General features: G+C 41.0%; 1 long non-coding RNA gene across 1 annotated transcript in view; it reads right to left on the bottom strand.

Moving 5' to 3' along the window:
• Positions 1–5180, bottom strand: part of LOC311150217 — a 62935-nt gene extending 57755 nt beyond the window's left edge. Inside the window, exon 1 of the long non-coding RNA XR_014615085.1 lies at positions 5096–5180. This is a non-coding gene — a long non-coding RNA (uncharacterized lncRNA). The remainder of the gene's footprint in view (positions 1–5095) is intronic.
• Between the last annotated feature and the right edge of the window lie 8180 nt (positions 5181–13360).

Here is a 13360-nt window from a genome sequence, read left to right as displayed (position 1 = left end):
AAACAAAAATATAAACGCAACATGTAAAGTGTTGGTCCAATGTTTCATGAGCTGAAATAACAGATCCCAGAAATGTTCTATACGCACAAAAAACGTATTTTGTGCACACATTTGTTTACATCCCTGTTAGTGAGTTGTTCTCCTTTGCCAAGATAATCCATCCACCTGACAGGTGTGACATATCAAGAAGTTGATTAAACAGCATGATCATTACACAGGTGCACCTTGTGCTGGGGACAACAAAAGGCCACTCTAAAATGAGCAGTTTTGTCACACAACAAAATGCCACAGATGTCTCAAGTTTTGAGGGAGCGTACAATTGGCATGCTGACTACAGGAATGTCCACCAGAACTGTTGCCAGAAAATGGAATGTTCATTTTTCTACCATAAGCCGCCTCCAACTTTGTTTTTTTAGAATTTGGCAGTATGTCCAACCGGCCTCACAAACGCAGACCACGCCAGCCCAGGACCTCCACATCCGGCTTCTTTACCTGTGGGATCGTCTGAGACCAGCCACCCGGACAGCTGATGAAACTGAGGAGTATTTATGTCTGTAATAAAGCCCTTTTTTGCGGAAAAAATCATTCTGAAGATCTTGGCCTGGCTCCCCAATGGGTGGGCCTATGCCCTCCCATGGCTGCTCCCCTGCCCAGTCATGTTAAATCCATAGATTAGGGCCTAATGAATGTATTTAAATTGATTTATTTCCTTATATGAACTGTAACTCAGTAAAATCGTTTAAATTGTTGGATGATGTGTTTATATTTTTGTTCAGTTTTGGTTTCATATTTGCTTAATGTCAACTACAACTCCCTTCACCCCAGCTTCCCACATACAGTGGGGAGAACAAGTATTTGATACACTGCCGATTTTGCAGGTTTTCCTACTTACAAAGCATGTAGAGGTCTGTAATTTTTATCATAGGTACACTTCAACTGTGAGAGACGGAATCTAAAACAAAAATCCAGAAAATCATATTGTATGATTTTTAAGTAATTCATTTGCATTTTATTGCATGACATAAGTATTTGATACATCAGAAAAGCAGAACTTAATATTTGGTACAGAAACCTTTGTTTGCAATTACAGAGATCATACGTTTCCTGTAGGTCTTGACCAGGTTTGCACACACTGCAGCAGGGATTTTGGCCCACTCCTCCATACAAACCTTCTCCAGATCCTTCAGATTTTGGGGCTGTCGCTGGGCAATACGGACTTTCAGCTCCCTCCAAAGATTTTCAATTGGGTTCAGGTCTGGAGACTGGCTAGGCCACTCCAGGACCTTGAGATGCTTCTTACGGAACCACTCCTTAGTTGCCCTGGCTGTGTGTTTCGGGTCGTTGTCATGCTGGAAGACCCAGCCACGACCCATCCTCAATGCTCTTACTGAGGGAAGGAAGTTGTTGGCCAAGATCTCGCGATACATGGCCCCATCCATCCTCCCCTCAATACGGTGCAGTCGTCCTGTCCCCTTTGCAGAAAAGCATCCCCAAAGAATGATGTTTTCACCTCCATGCTTCACGGTTGGGATGGTGTTCTTGGGGTTGTACTCATCCTTCTTCTTCCTCCAAACACGGCGAGTGGAGTTTAGACCAAAAAGCTCTATTTTTGTCTCATCAGACCACATGACCTTCTCCCATTCCTCCTCTGGATCATCCAGATGGTCATTGGCAAACTTCAGACGGGCCTGGACATGCTCTGGCTTGAGCAGGGGTACCTTGCGTGCGCTGCAGGATTTTAATCCATGACGGTGTAGTGTGTTACTAATGGTTTTCTTTGAGACTGTGGTCCCAGCTCTCTTCAGGTCATTGACCAGGTCCTGCCGTGTAGTTCTGGGCTGATCCCTCACCTTCCTCATGATCATTGATGCCCCACAAGGTGAGATATTGCATGTAGCCCCAGACCGAGGGTGATTGACCGTCATCTTGAACTTCTTCCATTTTCTAATAATTGCGCCAACAGTTGTTGCCTTCTCACCAAGCTGCTTGCCTATTGTTTTGTAGCCCATCCCAGCCTTGTGCAGGTCTACAATTTTATCCCTGATGTCCTTACACAGCTCTCTGGTCTTGGCCATTGTGGAGAGGTTGGAGTCTGTTTGATTGAGTGTGTGGACAGGTGTCTTTTATACAGGTAACGAGTTCAAACAGGTGCAGTAAATACAGGTAATGAGTGGAGAACAGGAGGGCTTCTTAAAGAAAAACTAACAGGTCTGTGAGAGCCGGAATTCTTACTGGTTGGTAGGTGATCAAATACTTATGTCATGCAATAAAATGCAAATTAATTACTTAAAAATCATACAATGTGATTTTCTGGATTTTTGTTTTAGATTCCGTCTCTCACTGTTGAAGTGTACCTATGATAAAAATTACAGACCTCTACAAGCTTTGTAAGTAGGAAAACCTGCACAATCGGCAGTGTATCAAATACTTGTTCTCCCCACTGTAGTTCTCCACATGATTTCTGTCGTGAATGTTTTGCATTCTCTCTAGAGAAACGTCACGTTGAGCTCACAAAAAACCCGAACTAAATGGAATTCAAGTAATTGAACAGATGTTGGTCAATTAGTTGTTTAGTAACAGAAAAAACCTAAATGTCTGTTAATTGCTCAGCACTGGTTGCCCATGCGTTGTCAACAGGGTTGCCAAGTCTAGCTTAAATTTGGAGCCCAATGACCTCTGAAAACCAGCCCACAAGGTCTGAACACTAGAAAGGAGTTGGCACATTATCCATGAAACCCTTTTCCCATAAATTATCGAGCGAATTAAGAGGAATATCGACGTCATTTTTAACAACATAGGCAAAGAAGCAAAATTCTTGCGAGTTTAATAATATGTTGCAGGAGAAAATATAAATCACTCTTATTTTCCATTAATGGATGTCGATTTAACTTGTTTTGACTGCTATGATTAAGCAATAAGGCCCGAGGAGGTGTTTTATATAGCCAATATACCACGGCTAAGTGCTGTTCTTAGGAAATTGCCCTTAGCCGTGGCTAATAACAGCCCTTAGGGGTTTGTGGTATATGGCCAATATACCACGACTGAGGTGCCTTATTGCTATTACAAACTGGTTAACAACGCAATTAGAATAGTAAAAAGTAATTTGTCATTCCTGTGGTACACAGTCTGATATACCATGGCTTTCCACCAATCAGCATTCAGGGCTCAAACCACCAAGTTTATAATTGTAAATAAATCCTGTTTGCGCATGTGCATAATTATATGTAAATGAACAAACTAAATAGCCTACCTACAACTGGTAAAAAGTTGTCACTAACAAATGTATTTATAAAGACCTTTTTACATCTGCAGATTTCATAAAGTGCTATACAGAAACACAGCCTAAAACCCAAACAGACAGCAATGTACTGCAACTGCTGCTCTGTCTCCGTAACTCAGCTGACTCAGCTGCAGCACTCCCTCAACCAGTGCTCTAAACGTACACACACACTCCCAACGATTCACTCACCTACTCACTGCCTGAGTCAGCAGCAGCAGGTCACAGTGAAAATAAATTTAAGAGAAATGCCAAGGCGGCCGCGGTGCAATTTCGAAGTAGCCCAAAAACCCGCCACCAAAATACTTTCACTCGCGACAACGTTTTCAATGTAGCCCAATTGTCAGAAAACCGCTAACATGGCAACCCTGGTCGTCAATGGGCCGCGCGCTGCATTTTGGACGATTCTGGGACAAGGGGCGCGCTCAAAGGAGTGAATGGGAGTCATTTGGGCGCAAGCTCAAAAAACCAACATTAGCATGAATTTCGTGAACAAGAAGTACAACATCACAAATCTTTTCAGAGATGTGAGATAATTAACTTGTTCTCTGTAATATCGTATAGCTTTGGAATCGTGACATTACGTACTTTCGAGGAAAATAGGCAGATGTCTCGGCTCATGCCGCGTTCAGATGGTAGTCGAAACTAGGAAAGTCGTTAATTTCCGACATGCTGATTCGTACAACGCAGCACGTGTACAACAACAACCAGTTAACAAGTCGGACATTTCCGAGTTTCTTAGTTCCGACTTGCTCGTTAACGCGGCATCATACCCTGACTTTGGGTAGGTTTTGCGTGACGATTAGTTTAGCAACCTTGTGACGCAGCATGACAACCGGAACGCGATTGGTCGACAGTCTGCAGGGTGGCGCGTTATACGCATTGAATTAGGATAGGAATTAGAATAGTTATACGTTCCTCCATTCATTGCCCAATGGGATTCCCCTCTCCTCCTTTCTCTAACATCTCTGGTTCTATTCGACCAGAAAAGGGAGCCTGTCATGCTCCTGTCCAATTAAAAGAAGATACTATTCTTACAAGTTAGTTATGATTGGTTGCTCGCGGTGATATATCTATAGATATGCATTTTCTGCTAAACTATGGGGCGGGACAAAGCAGAAGTGTTTATTCACGTCTGTTCAGGGATAGATTAAAGATGTGCCTCTTCGTACTGATTGATTAACGTGAGTTGTTTTGCGAATGAGCTTTCCATTTGGTCTTTATAACATGCACGTTTCAAATACATTTGATAATGAGGCGCTGACTGAGCAATGTGTTTTTGTTGCGTTTGAGACTGAAATTATTGGCTCGCGCAACGCTGTACGCTTTAACAGCGCGGCTAGCTCGCTTGCAAATTTTGACAAAACAATGTAGATAGTTAACTGTTATTTTAGTGCGATCAATTTGGTTACGTTAAATGGTGTATAGCATTGTAATATAGCTACTTTACAAGCTACTTAGCTAATATGGTTATTGCTAGAATATCACAGAGTAGCTAACTTTTGTTATGCACATAAATAGATGTTGCTTTGATTTATCGTCTCCTAGCCGATTGCCGTTAGCTTTGTGTAATCCATTGCCATTTCTTTCACAGTTAAACACCAGAAAAGTTTCCATTGAACGAAGAATACGTTCACCAGCTACCAAACCTTTAGAGAATTATTGACCTGCTAACAGTCCCGATACCCAACAAAGTAAAGGGTGATATGCCACATCAGGTAAGACATTTGCTTTGAAGCTAGCTAACGGTTAGTTACGCAACTCAATTCATTCACTCAGAGACTGCAAGCCAGCCACAGCTAGCTTTGGAGCTAGTACCTTGGGAGCTCTTGAAAACACTTGTCCGTATGTAGGGTTTGCAGTTGTTAGATTCACCCACGGTTGGCTGCGTGTGAAATTCTTCTTCGTGTGGCTTTCTGGCAGACTAGACGCTATTTTTTTTCTTCTGTGGGTTTTATGGCCGACTACAATCCAAAACGGTTTATTACCTCCACCAACTGGACGGGGTTGATAAAACCAAGACTTCTCGGGCTTCTTATTTTTAATAAAACCCATACGTGATAGGGAAAATCAACTTAATCCACCCAAAATAAAACAATAAAAAACCACATTGACAAAACACCAAAACTCTGTTCTTCCTTCCTTTAAATCTCCATATCTCCCTTCTCAGGCTCTATGAGCTGAGAGGGTGGTACGGCTTGTGACAATACTCCATGCAACTCCTCCACCAAGAAGTCTTTAAGTCCCAGGAACCGTTCCACTGTATCCACAATGATATCTATTTTCCTGGACTTTCTCTCCACCTTGGCAGTGCCATTAATCACCATATCTCCATGTCCCCTGTAGCTCAGTTGGTAGAGCATGGCGCTTGCAACACCCGGGTTGTGGGTTCGTTTCCCACGGGGGGCCAGTATGAAAATGTATGCACTCACTAACTGTAAGTCGCTCTGGATAAGAGCGTCTGCTAAATGACTAAAATTTAAATGTAAATATCTGTAAAAGCCACACACCTTCTTAACCTTGAACATATCTGGGTCCTGCTGTTGAACGGCAACCCCTGCAGCCTTCAGTGAAGGCTTATCCACCACCATGGACTCTTCAGGAGCACCATTCGAACCCTCAACCATTTTAACAGGTGCTGCATATGAAATGCTCTGGACAGCCCTGACTTTGGCCACCTCATTCTCTTTCACCCTTGTTGGGTATTCCAAAGCCGAGGCTTCATGGTTCCCACCACGATTGCAACATGTCACATATTCATCACTTTTAACGTGTAATTATTCCAGGGGACGTGTAATTATTCATACCCCTTGACTTATTCCACATTTTGTTGTTATAGCCTGAATTCAACTGATAAAATATTTTTCTCACCCATCTACACACAATACCCTATAACGACAAAGTGAAAACATGTTTTTAGACATTTTTGCAAATTGATTGAAAATTAAATACAGAAATGTCTCATTTCACACCCCTGAGTCAATACATTTTAGACTTTCGCTTGGCAGCGATTACAGCTGTGCGTCTTTCTGGGGGAGTCTAAGAACTTTGCAGACCTAGATTGTACAATATTTGCCCATTTAATTATTTTCAAAACTGTAACTCTGCCACTCAGGAACATTAATTGTCTTATTGGTAAGCAACTCCAGTGTAGATTTGGGTTTTAAGTTATTGTCCTGCTGAAAGGTAAGTTAATCTCCCAGTGTCTGGTGGAACGCAGACTAAACCAGGTATTCCTCTAGGATTTAGCCTGTGCTTAGCTCCATTCAGTTAATTGTATGGCCTGTAAAACTCCCCAGTCCTTAACAATTACAAGCATACCCATAACATGATGCAGACACCCACCACTGTGCTTGAAAATATGGAGAGTGGTAGTCAGTAATGTATTGGATTTGCCCCAAACATAACACTGTATTCAGGACAAAAAGTGAATTGCTTTGCCATATTTCTTATTATTACTTTAGTGCCTTGTTGCAAACATGATGAATGTACAGGCTTGCTTCTTTTTAATTCTGTCAATTAAGGTTAGTATTGTGGAGTAACTACAATGTTGTTGATCCATCCTCAGTTTTCTCCTATCACAGCCATTAAACTCTGTAACTGTTTTTAAAAGTCACCATTTGCCTCATGGTGAAATCCCTCAGCGTTTTCCTTCCTCGCCGGCAAATGAGTTAGGAAGTACGCCTGTATCTTTGTAGTGTATCGATACACCATCCAAACTGTAATTAATAACTTCATCACACTCAAAGGGATATTCAATGTCTGTTTGTTTTTTTACCCATCTACAAATAGGTGCCCTTCTTTGCGAGGCATGGGAAAACCTCGCTGGTCTTTGTGGTTGAATCTGTTCGAAATTCACTGCTTGACTGAGGAACCTTACAGATATTTGCATGTGTAGGGTACAGAGATGAGGCAGTCATTCCAAAATCATGTTAAACACTATTATTGCACACAGAGTGAGTGCATGCAACTTAATTATGTGACTTGTTAAGCACATTTTTAGTCCTGAACTTATTTAGGCTTGCCATAACAAAGGGTTTGAATACTTATTGACTCTAGACATTTCAGCTTTTCATCTTTAATTAATTTGTCAATTTTGGAAAACATAATTCCACGTTGACATTATGTGATCATCCTTGATGTTTCTACAACTTGATTGGAGTCCATCTGTGGTAAATTCAATTGATTGGACATTATTTGGAAAGGCACACACCTGTCTATATAAGTTCCCACAGCTGACGGTGCATGTCAGAGTAAAAACCAAGCCATGAGGTCGAAGGAATTGTCTGTAGAACTCCGAGACAGGATTGTGTCGAGGCACAGATCTGGGAAAGGGTACCAAAAAATGTCTGCAGCATTGAACGTCCCCAAGAACACAGTGGCGTCCATCATTCTTAAATGGAAGAAGATTAGAACCACCAATACTCTTCCTAGAGCCGACCGCCTGACTAAACTGAGCAATCGGGGGTGAAGGGCCTTGGTCAGGGAGGTGACCAAGAACCCGATGGTCACTCTGACAGAGCTCCAGAGTTCCTCTGTGGAGATGGGAGAACCTTCCAGAAGGACAACCATCTCTGCAGCACTCCACCAATCAGGCCTTTATGGTAGAGTGGCCAGACGGAAGCCACTCCTCAGTAAAAGGCACATGACAGCCCGCTTGGAGTTTGCCAAAAGGCACCTAAAGGACTCTCAGACCATGAGAAACAAGATTCTCTGGTCTGATGAAACCAAGACTGAATTCTTTGGCCTGAATGCCAAGCGTCACGTCTGGAGGAAACCTGGCACCATCCCTACGGTGAAGCATGGTGGTGGCAGCATCATGCTGTGGGGATGTTTTTCAGCGGCAGGGGCTGGGAGACTAGTCAGGATCGAGGGAAAGATGACCGGAGCAAAGTACAGAGAGGTCCTTGATGAAAACCTGCTCAGGACCTCGGACTGGGGCGAAGGTTCACCTTCCAACAGGACAACAACCCTAAGCACATAGCCAAGACAACGCAGTGTGGCTTCGGGACAAGTCTCTGAATGTCCTTGAGTGGCCCAGCCAGAGCCTGGACTTGAACCCGAAAAAACCCCATCTCAGCCCACAACGCTTATCACATCAACTAGCTACTAGTGATGGGCATTCCGAGTCTTTTCTGTGAGCTGGATCATTTGGCGCCGTTCACCTAAAATGGCCATTCATTTGGCTCCCAAACAGCTCGTTGCTCAGTAATGCTTAGAAATTGACCTAAAACCATGAAAAAACTACATCTGTCTAATTTTAAAGCCTAAAATGTTGCCAACCATTATGTCAGATTGTGAAATGTGAGTTCAAATACATTTTTACCTGACCAAATTATTAGATAGCCTGCAAAAAAAAATGAAGACTGAATTAGGCTCTCTGCTCACTATATTGTTCCTCCATTGAGGAATGACCATCTTCAGAGACTGTTTTTATAATTTATCTGCAGATAATCGATGTCTGGAGCTTAAAAAGCAATAGTTAAAGTATGCAAATCAGGGAGCCAAATGAAGGGCTCTTTCGTCTATGCGATTTGGTTCCCGAAGTTCACCAAAAAGAGCAGTTCGTTCGCAAACGACCCATCACTACTGGCTACACACGGAGTAATAGAAAAATGGCCACAACACACAGACCGAAAGGGACAATATTGCTGGAAATGAATTGGCAGATGGTGTTAGCCACTATTGGCTTAAAAAGCCAAACCTAACCAGGGGTGGGACAATGTCAATTTTTCGTTGGTTAGATAGTAGCAGGGAGCTTGCGGTGTCTGATCCTTGTGAGATTTGTTTGACTGTTTGAAATTTGCATGTACTTTCAGAATTGTTTGGCGAAATACTCCTAGGTGGTCTGCGAGCTACTGTTTGAGACCCATTTTCTAGTGTGTTGGGGGTCAAAATGAAACTTTGGTTCTGGTGTTATACTTTGTATTCCATGTTTTATAGAGAAGCTTCTCAGGAACACATAACACTATTTCATGAGGATGGGACTTACATTATTTTATTTTGTTGGGTAAAATAACTATGGTACTTGTAGTTAAATAATTATACATATTTCTAATTTCCTCTTTCTTCAAGTGCTGGATTTTCACTCACACAGGCCAATTCATCATTCAGTCTGATCTTAACTCCAACCCTCCGATATCCACAGATTAACCCATCTTTCCCAGTATAAGGCCATTTTGCTATTTCCTTTTACAATTCATCCCTCCATTTTAGTATGATGTTCTACGAGGATCCTGACCCTCCCTATTTGTAACACTTCTACCGGTATTGCCCTAAAAATAAATACTTTACCCAAGAGTATAATGATATTATGCCGTAACAACCATTCCTGGACCTGACTTCAAACGTGAGTCACTGATGGACAATACCAGTAAAGATGTTCTATTGATTCTGTTACCTCGTGGCAGAGTCTCTGCACAAGGCTGACCGTTCAATGGCCCATATATTGAGCATTATTTTTGTAATATGTATTCCATCTTATAGAGAAGCTTGTCAGGAACACATAACACTTTATTTCATGAGGATAGGACTTACCATTGCTGAGATCTTATTTCCAAGTGATCGGAAAAGGTAAAAAAGGTTGTGTACAGGTCAATGATAATCCCTTGTCAATAAGGCACCAAATCACCTGTCTGGAATCTTAAATTCGACACGTTTTGTCCAATATCTTAAGATCGGGTGGACATGTTATGACATTTTCAGAGCTGATGTAGAACACGGAGCGTGATGAATCAATTAAAAGTAGATTCATATGCTAATTTGTCTATGGAATAAAAAAAGACAGCATGTTAAAACCATTCATTTAAGGAAGGTGGCCATATTGTTAACATACACTACCGGTCAAAAGTTTTAGAACACCTACTCATTCAAGAGTTTTTCTTTATTTTTACTATTTTCTACATTGTAGAATAATAGTGAAGACATCAAAACTATGAAATAACACATATGGAACCATGTAGTAACCGGAAAAATGTTAAACAAATCAAAATATATTTGAGATTTCAGATTCTTCAAATAGCCACCCTTTGCCTTGATGACAGCTTTGCAAACTGAAGAGATTAAGTCAGAACATCATTGAAAATATTATTATTATTATTATTATTATTATAATCTTGTTTTTATTTATAAATCCTTAGCCCTTCTCTGAAGGCGTAGAAGGCCCATTGTTCCCCACTGTGTTTGGGTTAGAGTGGCTCTATTTTCCCTCAGCATGCATTTTTGCACCGTTTCCAGCAAATAATTAACCTAGGCTCAGAAGTGTGAATGGCCTTCTAGCCAGCTGCACAGCAAGATTTAGCTGTTTTTATCTATTGTAGGGCAGTAGCCACTGAATTCTGGTAGTTTTCACTTGAAAAAATAAAACCAATCACAAAATGTCCCACTGGCACAATACAGCTAATGCAGCGCAGCCTCTCACCTCAGTTGCCTCAAGCACTCCCACACAGCTAGCAAGCTAGCACTCGTCATGGAATGGGGGTGGCGGAACATGAATTTGGACCAATCCCCGACAACCCATACATCAAAACGTAGCTACGAAGCTTTACTTTGTAACCTGCTGTTTTTTTGTGTGTGTCTCTAACCACATTTATATCCACAGTTTTTATGCGAGTAAAGTCCTACCGTATATGTATAAAAAAAATCACAACAGCTGTGATGGAAACAGTTTAGGTACAATTTTATAAATGCAGACAGAATTTGTTTGTTCGACATGGTGGGGTCTTTTTGTGTCTGTGAAATTTATTATGTGAGAAATGGTGGTGGAAACATCTTTTTTATGCACAAATATTTATATAATAACCATCATATCGAAGTAAACATGGAGTCATACGATATGGTGTGTGGTCCAAATATAATATCTGTCTTATCCATAATAATCTCCTAATGTAGGCTAGCCTACCCGCACAGTCTACCCGCACTGTATCTACCAGCTGTTCGCTAGAGCGCACATGCCAAGACCAGAGTAGGCACATTTGCTACTTAACAGTTTTTGTGACAAAATAATCAGAGTTGAAAATGCGATGGAAACATATTGAACTTCTACTACTTCGGTACATTATAGGGCTGGGCGATATGGCCAAAATCTCATATCACAGTATTTTTCACATTTTTGAAGGTATTTTATGTTTTTGAATAATATAAAGTAGTGTGTGTGACCCTAGGGTGGCAACACACAGTGGTGGAAAAAGTACCCAATTGTCATACTTGAGTAAAAGTAAACATACAGTGGGGAAAAAAGTATTTAGTCAGCCACCAATTGTGCAAGTTCTCCCACTTAAAAAGATGAGAGAGGCCTGTCATTTTCATTATAGGTACACGTCAACTATGACAGACAAATTGAGAAAAAAAATTCCAGAAAATCACATTGTAGGATTTGTAATGAATTTATTTGCAAATTATGGTGGAAAATAAGTATTTGGTCAATAACAAAAGAACCACACGGGGGGACCTAGTGAATGACCTGCAGAGAGCTGGGACCAAAGTAACAAAGCCTACCATCAGTAACACACTACTCCGCCAGGGACTCAAATCCTGCATTGCCAGACGTGTCCCCCTGCTTAAGCCAGTACATGTCCAGGCCCGTCTGAAGTTTGGGAGAATGTCATATGGTCAGATGAAACCAAAATAGAACTTTTTGGTAAAAACTCAACTCATCGTGTTTGGAGGACAAAGAATGCTGAGTTGCATCCAAAGAACACCATACCTACTGTGAAGCATGGGGGTGGAAACTTCATGCTTTGGGGCTGTTTTTCTGCAAAGGGACCAGGACGACTGATCTGTGTAAAGGAAAGAATGAATGGGGCCATGTATCGTGAGATTTTGAGTGAAAACCTCCTTCCATCAGCAAGGGCATTGATGATGAAACGTGGCTGGGTCTTTCAGCATGACAATGATCCCAAACACACCGCCCGGGTAACGAAGGAGTGGCTTCGTAAGAAGCATTTCAAGGTCCTGGAGTGGCCTAGCCAGTCTCCAGATCTCAACCCCATAGAAAATCTTTGGAGGGAGTTGAAAGTCCGTGTTGCCCAGCGACAGCCCCAAAACATCACTGCTCTAGAGGAGATCTGCATGGAGGAATGGGACAAAATACCAGCAACAGTGTGTGAAAACCTTGTGAAGACTTACAGAAAACGTTTGACCTGTGTCATTGCCAACAAGGGGTATATAACAAAGTATTGAGAAACTTTTGTTATTGACCAAATACTTATTTTCCACCATAATTTGCAAATAAATTCATAAAAAATCCTACAATGTGATTTTCTGGAAAAAATATTCTCATTTTGTCTGTCATAGTTGACATGTACCTATGATGAAAATTACAGGCCTCTCTCATCTTTTTAAGTGGGAGAACTTTCACAATTGGTGGCTGACTAAATACTTTTTTCCCCCACTGTACCTTAAAAGAAAATGACTCAAGTAAAAGTGAAAGTCACCCAGTAAAATACTACTTGAGTAAAAGTCTAAAAGTATTTGGTTTTAAATATACTTAAGTATTAAAAGTAAATGTAATCACTAAAATATACTTAAGTATCAAAAGTACAAGTGTAAATCGTTTCAAATTCCTTATATTAATCAAACCAGACGGCACAATTATTTTAAGTTTATTTACGGATAGCCAGGGGCACACTTCAACACTCAGACATAATTTACAAATGAAGCATTTGTGTTTAGTGAGTCAGTCAGATCAGATGCAGTAGGGATGACCAGGGATGTTCTCTTGATAAGTGTGTGAATTAGACAATTTTCCTGTCCTGCTAAGCATTCAAAATGTAACGAGTACTTTTGGGTGTCAGGGAAAATGTAAGGATTAAAAAGTAAATTATTTTATTTAGGAATGTAGTGGAGTAAAAGTAAGTCGTCAAAAATATAAATAGTAAAGTACAGATACCCAAAAAAACTACTTAAGTCGTACTTGAAAGTAGTTTTACTTATGTACTTTACACCACTGGCAACACAGACATTCTTAGTGATTTCAATTGGTCTTTCTCCATTCTGATTGTTTTATACTGTTCAATTGAACTTCAACCCAAAATTATTTTCTGCATTTCCTGCACTCATTTGAGATAATTTCCACACTGCCAT

This window comes from Coregonus lavaretus (assembly GCF_964263955.1).
Source record: "Coregonus lavaretus genome assembly, chromosome: 22".
Taxonomy (NCBI): Eukaryota; Metazoa; Chordata; class Actinopteri; order Salmoniformes; family Salmonidae; genus Coregonus; species Coregonus lavaretus.
The sequence above is the reverse complement of the archived record's forward strand: the minus strand, read 5'-3'. Positions and strand labels throughout refer to the sequence as shown.